The following is a 13,908-nucleotide window of genomic DNA, read 5'->3' as shown; positions in this document are numbered from 1 at the left end:
CACTTGAGATTTGGATTTTCTTCATTTTTTGGATCATGCCTAAATGAGCTTTCAATAGGGATGGACGGCTTGGATGTGAGGTAAATACATCATGATGGGCTCTACAATCACAAGTTGATGCTCAATGAGTCGCATTATGTTCCATATATATATATATATGGAAAAAGGTACTATGCGCTCGACCTCATGAGTCCGTCCCATGAGGTCGAGCTGTGTGGACCCCACCGTGATGCGTTTCGAACATCTACCCCATCAATCAGATGCACCATTCCATTGTGAGCCTATGTCCCAAAAAGCAAGTCAATCAGTGACTTGTGTGGGCCACACCACATACAGAAGTGGGGAGGGGTCGTGCACCATTAAAACATTCATAATCATTTTTTGGGCCCACTGAGATGTGGTTTGCAAATCCAGACCATCCATTATGTGTGTCCCACTTGTATGAGGGTTCAGACCAAGTTTCAACAGCATTCAAAACTCAGGTGAGCCCCACCAAGTGCTTTTATATGTTTTAACGGTGTCTTTACATGATTTTAGATGGTATGGCTCACTTGAGTTCCGTATACGTCTGATTTTTGGGATATCCCATAATTTAGAGGGCACCCATCAAATACATGGTGTTGATGGTCGACACACATCACGGTGGGGCCCACACAACTCGACCTCACGGGAGCTTATCGTGAGGTCGAGCGCATAGTACCTTTTCCACACACACACACACACACACACATATATATATATATATATATATATAAAATTTTAAGACCATTTAAAAAATGAGGCAGATCTCAGTCTTAATTAAGTGTTCTACACCATGGGAAATCAGTAGTGATTGAATGTACATGGTTAAAAACCTCCTAGGTCCACTTTAATGTTCATTTGACATCCTACCTGTTGATCAGGTCCTAAAGACATCAAGTTGATTCAATCAATACAGGTTGGTGCGACCTTCTACATGTTTTTCTAAAAAAATAAATTTGGTAAACAGTTGGATGGGTTAGAAATCTTCTGCAAAGATTCTGAGAGCTGTGCATATGTTTTGCAAACTATGGCCAACTTGACCAATAGATCAACCAGATTCCTATGCTGGGACATCAGCATAGGGGTGTCATTTCTGATGGATGGATGGGATCTCAGATCACTAGTGCTGTGATAGCACATGTGTTATCGCACATGTGTGGGTTAGTCTTTATTGTGCAGAGTGATTTTTGAGCACTGAAATTATTATAATACCCTTTACTTTTTATTTTTTTTTGAAAGTAGTAAAGTGGATAATTGTGGGCCTATGTGATATTTGTATGACATCCAACTCATCCAATAGATGTAATCTACTTTGATATTCTGCTGAACGAAAAATTTGGTTAATCTAGATGTAAGATGAGCCACAACTTGAAAAGGATTATACGCCAAGGTAGGCCTAAAATTTTCTGACTTCTTTAATATGTGATATTTGTATGACATCCAACTCATCCAATAGATGTAATCTACTTTGATATTCTGCGGAACGAAAAATTTGGTTAATCTAGATGTAAGATGAGCCACAACTTGAAAAGGAATAAACGCCAAGGTAGGCCTAAAATTTTCTGACTTCTTTAAAGAAAGGTTTAAAAAAAAAATTGTTTACGTGAGGGCACTTCGGTAAAAAATTTCGTGGGATTTACTAGGAATTTCCCTGTAAAAATCCCGTTTTTCCATTGCTGTGAATCCGATCACGAGGAATCTAATAAAAGAGGTTGAAAGAGAGAGAGAAAGATCTGGCGTCGACCAAATACAAGCCCTTAAAAACCCTCTCCCACCAACGTCATCTATCGACGGCCCTCAGCTGAAGATTGGTCCAGCCCTAAAATTATATTCTCTGAATCTCAAGTAACTCTCTCTCTCTCTCTCTCTCTCTCTCTCTCTCCTCTTCTTTGTTACCTTGTTCGATTATTCGTTGCTCTATGGCCCATCTCTATTTGATTCATGGTTCGGAGATCAGAAAACGAGTCGACGCTCCGACGATCCTCGCTATTCTCGTAAAATTGGCCAGATTTAATTGCAAAATCTAATAAAATATAAACTAGGAAGGAAAAAATGGTTAAATAATCTTGTGGGAAAAAAAAAGAGTCTTGCAAATAATTAGAAAAGAAATTTATAGTTTCATAAAATCTCAGGGGCCCTGTTTTGTAGGCATTCATCTCATTTTAGTTAACTATAATTGCGTATTAATTTAACAGTAATTGCGTATTGGAGATCAAGATCTCTATCACATAATGAGTTCATGTAACAGTAAGTAACATAATGTCAAGTAAATTGAGATGAACTCATTTTTAGGGGGGGATGGCTTCAATCTTTTGATAGTAGATATGATGAGCTAAAGAGGATGGTCAATTTGAGACAGAGTATAATATCCCGATGCATCACAACATGAATAGTTCCCTGATGTGCGCATTCACTACAAATGTGCCCTGTGGTTTATTTTTCTAGACTCTTGACTTGATAGGCCCCACCTTAGACAGTTTCTAGTAACAAATATAATCCATAACTGTTTGTAGTCGGCCAATCATCAAATGGTTAGTATCTTCTAACCTTTTGTGGCATCCCTCATACATGGCGTGGCCCATCCAATCAACAGTTTGGATTACCAAGTCATGGCCCCACTTATGCAAACTAATGCATCAGGTCCTTACTCGCATCTTGTTGCATCAAGGCACCAGAACTTCTCCATTTACTTCTAAGTTTTCCTAGGGCATGCTTGGATGCGAGGAATCCACAGAAAACAACCAATCTTCCCTTGAGGTGATGTTTTCTGCTGCTTTCATTGAAAAGGAAAACTGTCGATTCCACAAAGTTATCATTGCACTTGTCTTCAGTTGGAGTTCTCTAGCAAGATACAAGGTGACTATTGTGTAATGAATATGAGATTTCTGCTTGCTATCCAAATGACACCCCTTTCTTTGGAATCCACTAGGCTGCAATGTTAGAAAAGTTAACCATTACAGTTATCCATGTCCACATTGTAATGTGTCATATCCAAACAGGCCTAAAATCAACGTTTCCTCTCTCACAAATCTAGCTAGACATAGGTTCCTACCCTTCTTAGGAATCTCTACATTACAAGAGGATGTGTCTAGGGACTAGGATGTTAGGGATAGTGTTGGCACTGGGCCAGCTTGGTCTGAACATATGAAAATTTTGAATAGGCCTGTCTGCCTAGGCTCCGCCTGCAATTCAAATGCAGGGCCGTGACTTTTCCTGCCTGACAATTGTCACTCCTAATTAGGCAATACAAATGTGAAAACCAGGCGTAAGAAATGATGTTGCTGGTGTTATTGGTGATCTGGGGGGGGGGGGGGGGGGGGTGTGTGTGCAGAACCTTGTATGGCAACTATTTACATCCCCTTCTAGGGTTTTTATTGGTTGGTTGTGAGAGATTATGTTAGGAATTTAATTAATTTTTTGGCGTCTTGTTTATGTATTGTTGTAGTTATAACTGGGTAAGATCATGAGTAGTCTTAAGGTTTTTTTCAAGGGAACTATAAACGCTGTTATTGGGGGAAGTGAATGAATTCTTGCCAAATCTCTATCAGTCAGGCTTAGAGAGGTTTTGTGCCTCAACATCTTCCCTTCTCAAGGACCTTTCGTCAAGGGAGGCATCTCTTGATGGAACCCTTATGGCTAGAGATGTATCAACTTGAGAGTAAAATTGGGTGAGGCGGCCTCTTATCTATCCAGAAAAACAGTCCCACGACCTATCCACTTTCAACCAATCCCACCTCTAATCCGTCTAGCTAATTAGCACTAAGCTTCCAGCTATACATCACTCCATTTCAACAGGAGGAGATGCAAAGATTCTAGGAGTGGAAAGGATGTGAGAAAGATCTCAAAAAATACAAAGAATGATTGAAGTAGTTCACTCAAGCTTGCATGGAGCACATGTTGAGATAGGGAAAACACAATGGATCTCTATCTGTTGTATCTAATGGCCCCAAGGATGGTGAACCCACAATTGGACCCATGGATTAATGGATTGTGATTCCATGGATGGGTCAATTGAGGTATTCTTTGATGACTCAACTTAAGGATCCTTCTTTAAAAAATCATTTAAGAAAAAGATGGATCCTTGAATGAACATATTGAGGCACATGTGGTAGATTGGATGGAGCAGAAGACTTATGATCGGCTGGATTGATGAGAAGGGTCATGGACAGCTCAATGACTAAATCAGCAAATTATTATAGTGTGTTCAAATTGAGTTGAACTCATTAATCCTGTCCCAATGGCATTTGGGGTGAACCATTTAAAGATTGTTGGCCAAACATATGACACAAGAAAAATCTCAGCTTACAAAGAGGCAGAGATAGTGGACACCAATATGGAAGCCTGATGACGATTGAACCAATCCCACATATATGCCTCCACCAACTCCTTTCAAGGGTATTTAGTCATTTTTTATATTTTATTGAATTATAGATGATTAGGATTAGAAGTTGTGGACAGTTATGGTTTGTTTTGGGAAAGCGTATCATCATCATAATCATCTAAGCCTTATCCCAACTAATTGGGGTCGGCTACATGAATCCTTTCTTGGTCCACCGTTCCACTATATGGGATTTTTTTTTTTTTTTTTTTTTTTTTTGGGGTGGAAGTAAAATACTTGTTAATAGGATGCATCATCATCATCTAAGCCTTATCCTAGTTAACTGGGGTTGGCATTAATAGGATCTTCTTGACGATTAATTTTTAATGAAATTGAGTAAGTCATCTTTGATATTCTGCAATGGGATTCAAGTTGTTGTTGTTGCGATGCGTTTAGGAGCCCCTTTCTTGCAATACCATTGGGTTTGTCTGGGGCGATTCCTTATTGTTACATTTTATTTTATTTTTTGTTTTTTATCCATTATTGGTGACTGTGGAGTGATTGGAAATTAATTGCGGCATCTAGAGTTGGAATCAATTGTCACTATGGGTATGCATTTGAACCTTTGCAAATAACTATGTAAGATGAAACAACAAAAAATGATTAAGAGCTCCAAGCTTAGATGAAAGGCTCCAAAATTTCTGCAATAGATAGAAAGATTAGGAAACATTGGGAAAACAACAAATATTTCTTGGTTTCAACCCTGAGACATAGAAGAAATAGGAAAGGAACGTATAGAAATATTTAGCTTAGATGAAAAGCTCCAAAATTTCTGCAATAGATAGAAAGATGTCTATGTAATTTTTTTTTAACCAATCACAAAAATTTTCCTTTTATAGGGTCTCCTTATATAGTTGAGGTCTATAGGTCCAGATGTCAAGCAGTAGAAACATCAATGCTAATAAAGGTGACCTTTTGGGTTCCTTGAAGGTCTCTTTATTTACTTGATAAAACCACTCCCTCTCAAGTCTCAAGATATGTCCAACACAAACAAATAAAGAACTAACTCTATTTTTAGCAAACTACATCTGTTCCACCAAAATTTTGGGCATCATGCATGGCCCCATTATGTCTAATTGGATTCACTACTTGAGTGAATGCAGTACACATGCACATTCAAGTTTAAAAAGCAGAATAAATGCAGTAAACATGCGCATTCAAGTTTAAAAAGCACAATAAATGCAGTCTAAAAGATAATAGCGACCATAAAAAAACCTTGATAGCTTAATACAACTTGAGCTCCAAAATACTTCCTGCAACTGAAGAAGATAAAAGAAATGAAAGAGAGGAGATTGAAAGAGAGAGAGAGGGAAAAGTGAAGTCTTGAAGAATACTCTTGTGGGTGTTAGGGCTACAATCCCCCCACACCTTTTATCATAATACTAGAGATACAAAAACATCCTCCATAGGAGTACCCAACACTATTTACATGCACAGACCAAAAAGCACATAAAAGTACATCGCTGTAAATACATCACTTGCACTCTCTATACTCCCTCTCAAGTTGGAGTGTAGATAGTGATTATGCCCAACTTGCTAGTGATACGAAGAAGAGCATCCTGACTAAGAGACTTTGTAAGAACATTGGTTAACTGTTCTTCGGAGGGAACAAAATGAGTCGCAATTTCCTTGTTAGCAACTTTTTCCTGAATGAAATGTCGGTCCATCTCAATGTGTTTTGTGCGCTCACGGAACACCGGATTACTAATAATGTGATGACAGCCTAGTTGTCGTATTGTAAAGGAATGGGACTCGAAGGATCATAATTGAGTTCCTGTAAGAGGGTTTGAAGCCAAATAAGTTCACATGTCGCATGAGTCATCTCCCGATGCTCAACCTTGGCAGAAGATCACACCACAACGAACTGTTTCTTCCTCTTCCAAGTGACAAGGTTGCCACCTACAAACGTATAGTACCTGAATGTAGACCGTCGATCATGTAAATTTCCAGCACATTTGGCATTGGAGTAACCAGACAAAAGAAGGTGACCATGCTGTTGAAAAAGGAAACCTTTACCTGGGGAAGATTTGAGATACCGAAGGATACAATACACTGCAGCTAGATGTGTGGTACGAGGACCATGCATGAATTGACAGATAACCCCTAGAAAATACAAAATATCCGATCGAGTAATAGTGAGATAAATAAGTCGGCCAACCAATCATCGATACATCCTAGGATTAGAGGAGCTCACTATCATTAAGCTTACTTTTGTAAGTAGTATCCATAAGTGTGGTAGCAGGCTTACATCCTAGCATCCCAGTCTCGGAGAGAAGATAAAGGGCATATTTTCTTTGAGAGAGCACAACTCCAAATTTAGACCGAGCAACTTCAATGCTTAGAAAATACCAAAGTCCCAAGATCTTTGATCTTAAATCGAGTCTTGAGAAAAGATTTAATTTGCACCATTCCCTTAGTATCATCGCTTGACAACTTTATGTCATCCACTTAAACAATCAACACCATAATCCTTGTGGGCTAATGATATATGAATAGGGAGTGATCAACTTGGTTGCGAATAAATCCAAAATCTAGAAGTGCATGACTGAATTTATCAAACTAGGCACGTAGGAACTGTTTGAGACCATAAATAGACTTCTTCAGGCGATAAACAAGGCGTGAGTTAGGAGGCATAGAAAAACCTGGGGGCCGATCCATATCAACCTCCTCGATAAGATCACCATGTAAGAACACATTCTTCACGTCGAGTTGCAATAGGGGCCAAGAAAAATTAATTGCCAAGGAGATAACCATATGAACATAGTTAAACTTGGCCACATGAGAGAATGTTTGAAAGTAGTCTATGCCATATGTTTGAGTATAACCCTTTACAACTAATTGAGCCTTATAATGATCAATGAACCATTTGGAAGATACTTGATGGTATAAACCCATCGACATTCAACTATTTGTTTGCCTTTATGTAAGGGAACTAACTCCCAAGTATTGTGTCTCCAACGCCTGCATTTTGTCCATCATAGCCTTAGTCCAGTTAGGACTACAGACTACTTATAGCCAATGTTCGAGTTGTCGGTATCGCTACAAGTTTCGCTGGACGGGGATAAAGATATAATATCGTTATCGCCGATAACTAGAAATGTAGGGAAAAAGGGGGGACATGGAGAAAATGGTGGAATGTTTCAGTGAAACTTCCTGACATGCCTAAATACACATATTTACATATTCAGGATTGAAAAAATTGCACAAAGAATGCATTAAATTAGAAGTTTCCATTTAATAGGGGCCAAAAGGCATGCGTTGTCGCAAGAAATCACTCAAGTAGTAACTAAAATGAGTTTATATAATACAAATGCAACTATAGTACAATAATTAAGATTTGTAAAATTAAATGAACTCACAAAGCATACCTTTTTTGCCATCCCTCATCCCTACATGGAGTGATGAGGTGTCTTGTCATCGTCTAAATCTTGATTGTAGGACCCACCTCAATGTATGCATTGTATATCCACGGCGTTCATCTATTTTGCCAGCTTATTTTAGGGTGTGGACTCAAAAATAAAGTAGATACAAATTTTGTGTGGACCACGCCACAGGAAACATTGGTTAATGACCACTAAAAACCTTTTGTGGTCCATATAAGTTTTGGATCAAGCTGATATTTTTGTGTGTGTGTGTGTGTGTGTGTGTGTGTGTGTGTGTGTGTGTGTGTTTTTCCTTTTCATTCAGGCCTATTTGACCTTATCAACCGGTTAGATGGTTAAAAAATATTACCGTGGACCTTAGGAAAATTTTAATGGTGGGCATTCAACCACTATTTCCTATAGTATGGAAGACTTGTAATTTATATCTTCTTAATTTTTTTTTTATCACGCCTTAACAAGTGGGCCCTACAGGCACCCACGCCACGGGTTCTGGGGTTACACCCAAGTCACGCTCTAATAAGGATTAGGTGCAAACTCACACAAGACGGTGTAACCCTTAGTGTGGGGACTACCTTGATGTATGTCTTATATATCCATGCTGTCCATCCAATTTTTAAGATTATTTTAGGGCATGACCCCAAAATGAAGTAGATCCAATTCTCAGTTAGACCCTACCTTAGGAAAAAGTGGCGATTGTCCGTCAATGGGCCACAAAAGTTTTGAATCAAGCTAGTATTTATTTATTTTCCTTCATCTACGGTCACGTGACCTTATCAACATGTTGGATGTCAAATAAATATCACAGAAACATTATGGTGGGCCCAAGGATCACGTGACCTTATCAACCGTTGTGTACCTTATCAACACATTGGATGTCAAATAAACATCATGTGACCTTATCAACAGTTGTGTACCTTGTCTACATGTTGTATGTCAAATAAACATCACGTGACCTTATCAACAGTTGTGTATCTATACTGTCCATTCATTTTGGTAGATCATTTTAAGGCATCGGACAAAAAATGAGACAAATCCAAATTTAAGGTGGACCACATGGCAGGAAACAGTGGTCATTGAATGGCCACCATTAAAAACTCATCGGGAGCTACAAAAGTTTCGATCAAGCTGATATTTGTGTTTTCCATTCATCCAAATCTGTGTGACTTAATCAAATAGTTGGATGGCAAATAACCATTACAGTGGGCCTTAAAAAGTTTTTAATGGTAAGCGTTCAATCACCGCTGTTTCCTTTGATGTGGTCCACCTGAAATGTGGATCCGACTCATTTATCGGCTCATGACTTAAAATGATCTTTCAAAATAAATGGACGGTGTAAATGAAACACATTACATCATGGTGGGCCCACAGAGTAGCAAGCACTTCACGTCTCACGCGTGGTCATCTCGTGAAAGGGAGCTTCGGATGCAGGAAACCATCTTCTGAAGCCCTCGAATCTCTCAAATCCCTGAAATTTCTCAAATTCTCTCCAAAATTTAGGAAATATCCACCCATCTATGCAAGATTTTTTGTCGAAATTGCCGCTCCTTTGAAATCTTTCATTTATTTGAAGAAAAAAAAAGGAAAAATCTAAGGTTTTTTTTTAATTTTTACATACGGAAGAACAACGCTTGGATTTCGATGATCGATTGACTGGTGTGCTACCTCCAAATTCCGAATCCTCTTTTAAAGGTATCGAAAATATCCTCTTATATGGATCGGAATGATTTTTCATTTTCTTCAATTTTTTTTTTCAATTTTTTTCATATTTACGCACTCCTGAAATTTTCGGTGGGTTAGCTACGGCGAATTTATTGCCGATAACTTTTTTTTATCGTCGATAACTTTATTTATCGCCGACAATTGGAAGAGATGCAAAACTAGGGGGTCTCGGTATTGCAGGCTTGGCGACACCGATAATATCGGCGATATTATCGATTTTTCACCGAAAATTTGAACACCGCTTATAGCTTCCTTCAAGTTACGCGGGGTAACCGAGGAGGATTTGAGAGTCGCAAAAGACTAAAATGAAGGTGAAAGATGGTGATATAAAACAAAATTGCTGATAGGATGCTTAGTGCATGAGTGGGGATGTAAGGCCTGTGTCCTAGTGCCATCCCGTTCCTTAGGATCCTGTGATCCTCTCCGTCGAATATCGGCGGCCCGCGACCTGTAGATAGCAATTGCGAGCGACCTTAAGTCGCATCCTGTAAACCTGAGTTGGCTCAACCTGGGACCTATGCCATTGCGACCGCGCCGTCGCCACGTCTCGTGCGCCAATGCGACGCTTAGATTGAGAGTTATGGCCTGCGCATTATCCCGGCCGTGGACTGCATGTTGCGGGGCCATGACATTCCAGATAAAGTGCTTTCCCTAGGAATTATCGTTAGGATGATGTCATCCTAGGCTACTAGCCTAGGGGTGACGTCACCCTACTCTACCCCCCAAGCATGCTAGTAATTATGGCAAGCATGCCTAGCTTCTCTTACATGGTAATCATTGTCTTACATGCAATCATTCTCTCTCTTTTATCTCTCTCCCTCCCTCTCTTCTTTCTCATTTTCCTAGCTAAAGAGAGATCTCCAAACGTCCAAGAGAGCCTCCATTTCCAGCCATCTTCCAAGCTTAAGCCCTCCCTATCCAGCCCGTAGATTCTCATCATCACCATTAAAACACCTCCCTTGAAGCTAAAGAACCCAAGGGTAGAAGAAGAAGAAGAAGATAATAGGTGAGTGCTTTTCTAAGATTTGATTTGTTGTTTTCTTGCTTAGATCTTTAGGTTTTCTTGCTTGAGGCATGTAGGACCCACCAATTAATGGTGGGGATCCTATTTTGACCCCTAGGTGTGGCCAATGGCCCACCTTAGTTGCATGCACAAGCCATGATGAGGCCATTCTCCATGGACCCCGTCATGATGTATTATTTGATCTAGATCATGAAGGGGTCATCTAGACCTTTGGTTTCATGGTGGGGATGGCATCCCCACCTCGGATTTTCTGATGTAGGGCCCATGCATGCATGGGACCCATGTGATGATCATGATATATGGTTTGGATCTTTTGAGGGGCTCATAGTGGCGGAGCCCCTCCCTTTGGCCGATCTTCCTCTCTCTCTCTCTCTACTTCTCTCTCCTTTTCCCTGATGGACGTGGCCCACCTGATGTGCTCAGCCCATCCAGACAGTCCAACAGGGTGGGACGGTCCTACTGTCCAAAAATCTGGACGCATGTTGGCCCACCTTGTTGTCCTATGTTGCATGCAAGGTTTGATTCAAACACAAGCTTGGTCTGGGTGTGTGTGGCCCATCTAGGTGGCCCTATCTTGATCTATGTGATGAATTTTCTTGCTGTCCAGCAACCTATGGGCTGCACTAAGCAGCAACATCTTACTCAGATTTTTAGGCCCATGTTGCTGACTGTTTAAGTAGAGTTTAACCTTCATTTCTCAGCCTGATTTTGATGGGAGAGGGGTGGACTATCGGTGTGTGGACCCCACCCTGACGTATGAATGTATCCACACCATCCAGCCCTTGGTGGGACGCCTTCGGGCTGGGCCCGAGGGGCTTGGACGGTCCAGCAGTTGGGACCGTCCAGTAGTCCCATTGGAGGGAAAACAAAAAAATCAGCTGGGTTTTTGGGTTGGTGGGCCACTCACGTGGACCCCACCTTGTTGTACAGCTGAGGATGCACCTCATCCACCCATTTCCCCATGATTAGGCAGGCCTGGGCCCATTCTAGAGGTAGAACCAAACAGGGCCAGCAACATTTTTTTTAGCAACTTGCTGTCCAACAATTGTCTATCCTTCATGCATATGTTTAGTCTTTCCCTTTTTACCTCCATTGTGGCCCACCTTACTGAGATTCAACTCAGATATTTGTGGAGTATCCAGGCTATCCATCTATGAGACACCACAGCTGGGCCAGTAGCCCACCTGTTGGACGCCCCAACTGGGCCAACGTCCAACAGGAGGGCTGACCGTCAACCCTCCAGTGTGGCCCACCTTGATGATGTGTTGTATCCACCTTGTCCTCCTTTTTGTGGCCACCTGGACGTGGCCTACCCTTGGTGGGACGTCCCCAGGTGAGGCCCACCTTTCTCATATATTTGCCAGGCTGTCCAGGCCCTTATGGACGTCCAGGCTGGGTTGGGCGCTGCTGGACTTGCAGTCCAGCAGTAGCCTATTTGCTGGGCCCCAGTAGGCCCAAAAAGCTAGGTGGGCTAGATGTCCAACAAGGGCTCTGTATTGTTGCATATAGTTATATGATTTGAAGTTGCAAGGCCCACCAGATTGAGGTGTTATGTATACACACCATGCATGTATTTTTCTGAGATTATGGGCCCCATTTGTACCTTGTAGAGCCCACCATTCATCTGGTTGATTGAGGACTAATCTGTCCAGATTTTTGGATGTCCAGCAGGCCCAGATGGGCTGGACATCCAGCCTTAGAGCCTTCCTTGGTGCTTGTGCTGCCCATTCATTATATTGGACCTTGTGGGCTGTTTGAAAGCCCCCTATGATGTATGTGATTATGATTGCCCATCCAGTTTGCCAAATTTTGGGCTGACTTATATGTCCCACAATGGTACTTGTGATGTACCCCTAGCCCAACTATTTTCTGGGACATATGGGCTGCCCATGAGGCCCACCATGATGCATGTGTTGTATGTTCCCTTGGACATTGTATTTTTGGGCTGTGGGCTGTCCCAAGTAGCCCACCTTGATGTATGTGGACCATGGGCTGTTTCTTGAGGCCCACCATGATGTGTGAAATAGTATGTATGCTGTCCATTCATTTTCTAGCTAGTTTAAGGGCCATGGGCCCCATTGTGAGATAGTTTCTATAGTGAGCTGCACTCTAGGGGACGATGGTGGTTAAATGTCCACGTTGTGAACCTCCCTAGGGCCCATTCTTAGGTCCATTCTCATCTATTTGCCCCCCCATAAGTGTTATCCATCTAGCCTTCAGTGGGCTAACCCAAACCATTGGGCCCCCATTATTGTTGATGCTTCCACCATGCCTTGTAGATTTGTTCAAGCCATTAAGCCCATCTTGTGCTTATTGGGCCCCATAGGAAGCCTAGTTTACCACGTGATGGAGCGGGTGAGGAAGCCCACTCCTTGTTGTTAGGCCCATTCTAGATACGAGTAGGCCATCTAGGCCCATCCTTGATATGAGGAGAGTACATCATCACCGTAGATGGAAGGATCTGTGATATCAGATTTGGTATATCCACTGTTGAGGACTGATCTTGATGTTTTGGATTAGATTCATCGTCCTTCTGTAGACACTGCCATGTATATAGGCCGATTATTTGTTTATAGCCATGCTAGTATACTTTATCTAGTAGGACTCACTAAGTATGTGCTAGCATAACATCATGATACATGCCCATACGCATCATTTGCATGCTTGTTATGAGGAGTGATTGATCATAACATATGCCATTGGGCTGGTTGTTTACAGGACTCCCCGAGAAAAGGAGTTGCCCCACATGAGCGATAGTATGACTCATACATCTCGCATTTGTGAGACATGCTCACTGTACGCCCTAGCAGTACCAGGGCTGTAGCCTCCACAGGCATATCGTGGGTGGCAGGATTGGATATCGGAAATATTTGGTTCTAGGATATGGGCGCTATGGATGTCCGTGGGTGAAACTCCCTAAACCCTTATGGTACAAAGAGGTTGCTTCAACGTCGAGACCGAGTGACTTCATGAGCGCACGAGGGCCGTATATCAGTAGGCCGCGTTTCCCACTGTGTCGTGGTTGGTTGGATGGGGGTGTGACCTTACCCGCTCGAGTGAAGGGGGCAATGTTAGGCTGAGTTTGACCAGCTTGAGGAATGAGTCCGCTCTCGATGAGCCGGGCTGATATTGGCAAACAAATAGTGAGGTCTTTTCTACTTACCCAGTTGTGTGCTTAGATGGGGCGACAAACTGGCGTAGAGTGTACTAGATCCCGGTAATTGTCCAGGGAGAAACTGTATCGATATGTGGATCCGGCTGAGGATTGGTATGCTGGCGTCGCATCTTACATATGACCTTTGGCTACGTAGGCCTTGCATCGCATAGCCTCGGTATGGCTGATAGCATTTATGGACTTGCCAGCATTTTTTTGCATTACTTTG

General features: G+C 41.7%; 1 protein-coding gene across 1 annotated transcript in view; it reads left to right on the top strand.

The window, feature by feature from the left end:
• The first annotated feature begins 1,704 nt into the window (after positions 1 to 1,704).
• The window catches only part of LOC131231913 (dnaJ protein ERDJ2-like), a 60,889-nt gene continuing 48,685 nt past the window's right edge, over positions 1,705 to 13,908 (top strand). The window contains exon 1 of the mRNA XM_058228284.1: positions 1,705 to 1,866. The gene's annotated coding sequence lies outside the window, so the exon portion shown is untranslated. The remainder of the gene's footprint in view (positions 1,867 to 13,908) is intronic.

Source organism: Magnolia sinica, chromosome 17, assembly GCF_029962835.1.
Source record: "Magnolia sinica isolate HGM2019 chromosome 17, MsV1, whole genome shotgun sequence".
In the NCBI taxonomy this organism is placed as follows: Eukaryota; Viridiplantae; Streptophyta; class Magnoliopsida; order Magnoliales; family Magnoliaceae; genus Magnolia; species Magnolia sinica.
The sequence above is the reverse complement of the archived record's forward strand: the minus strand, read 5'-3'. Positions and strand labels throughout refer to the sequence as shown.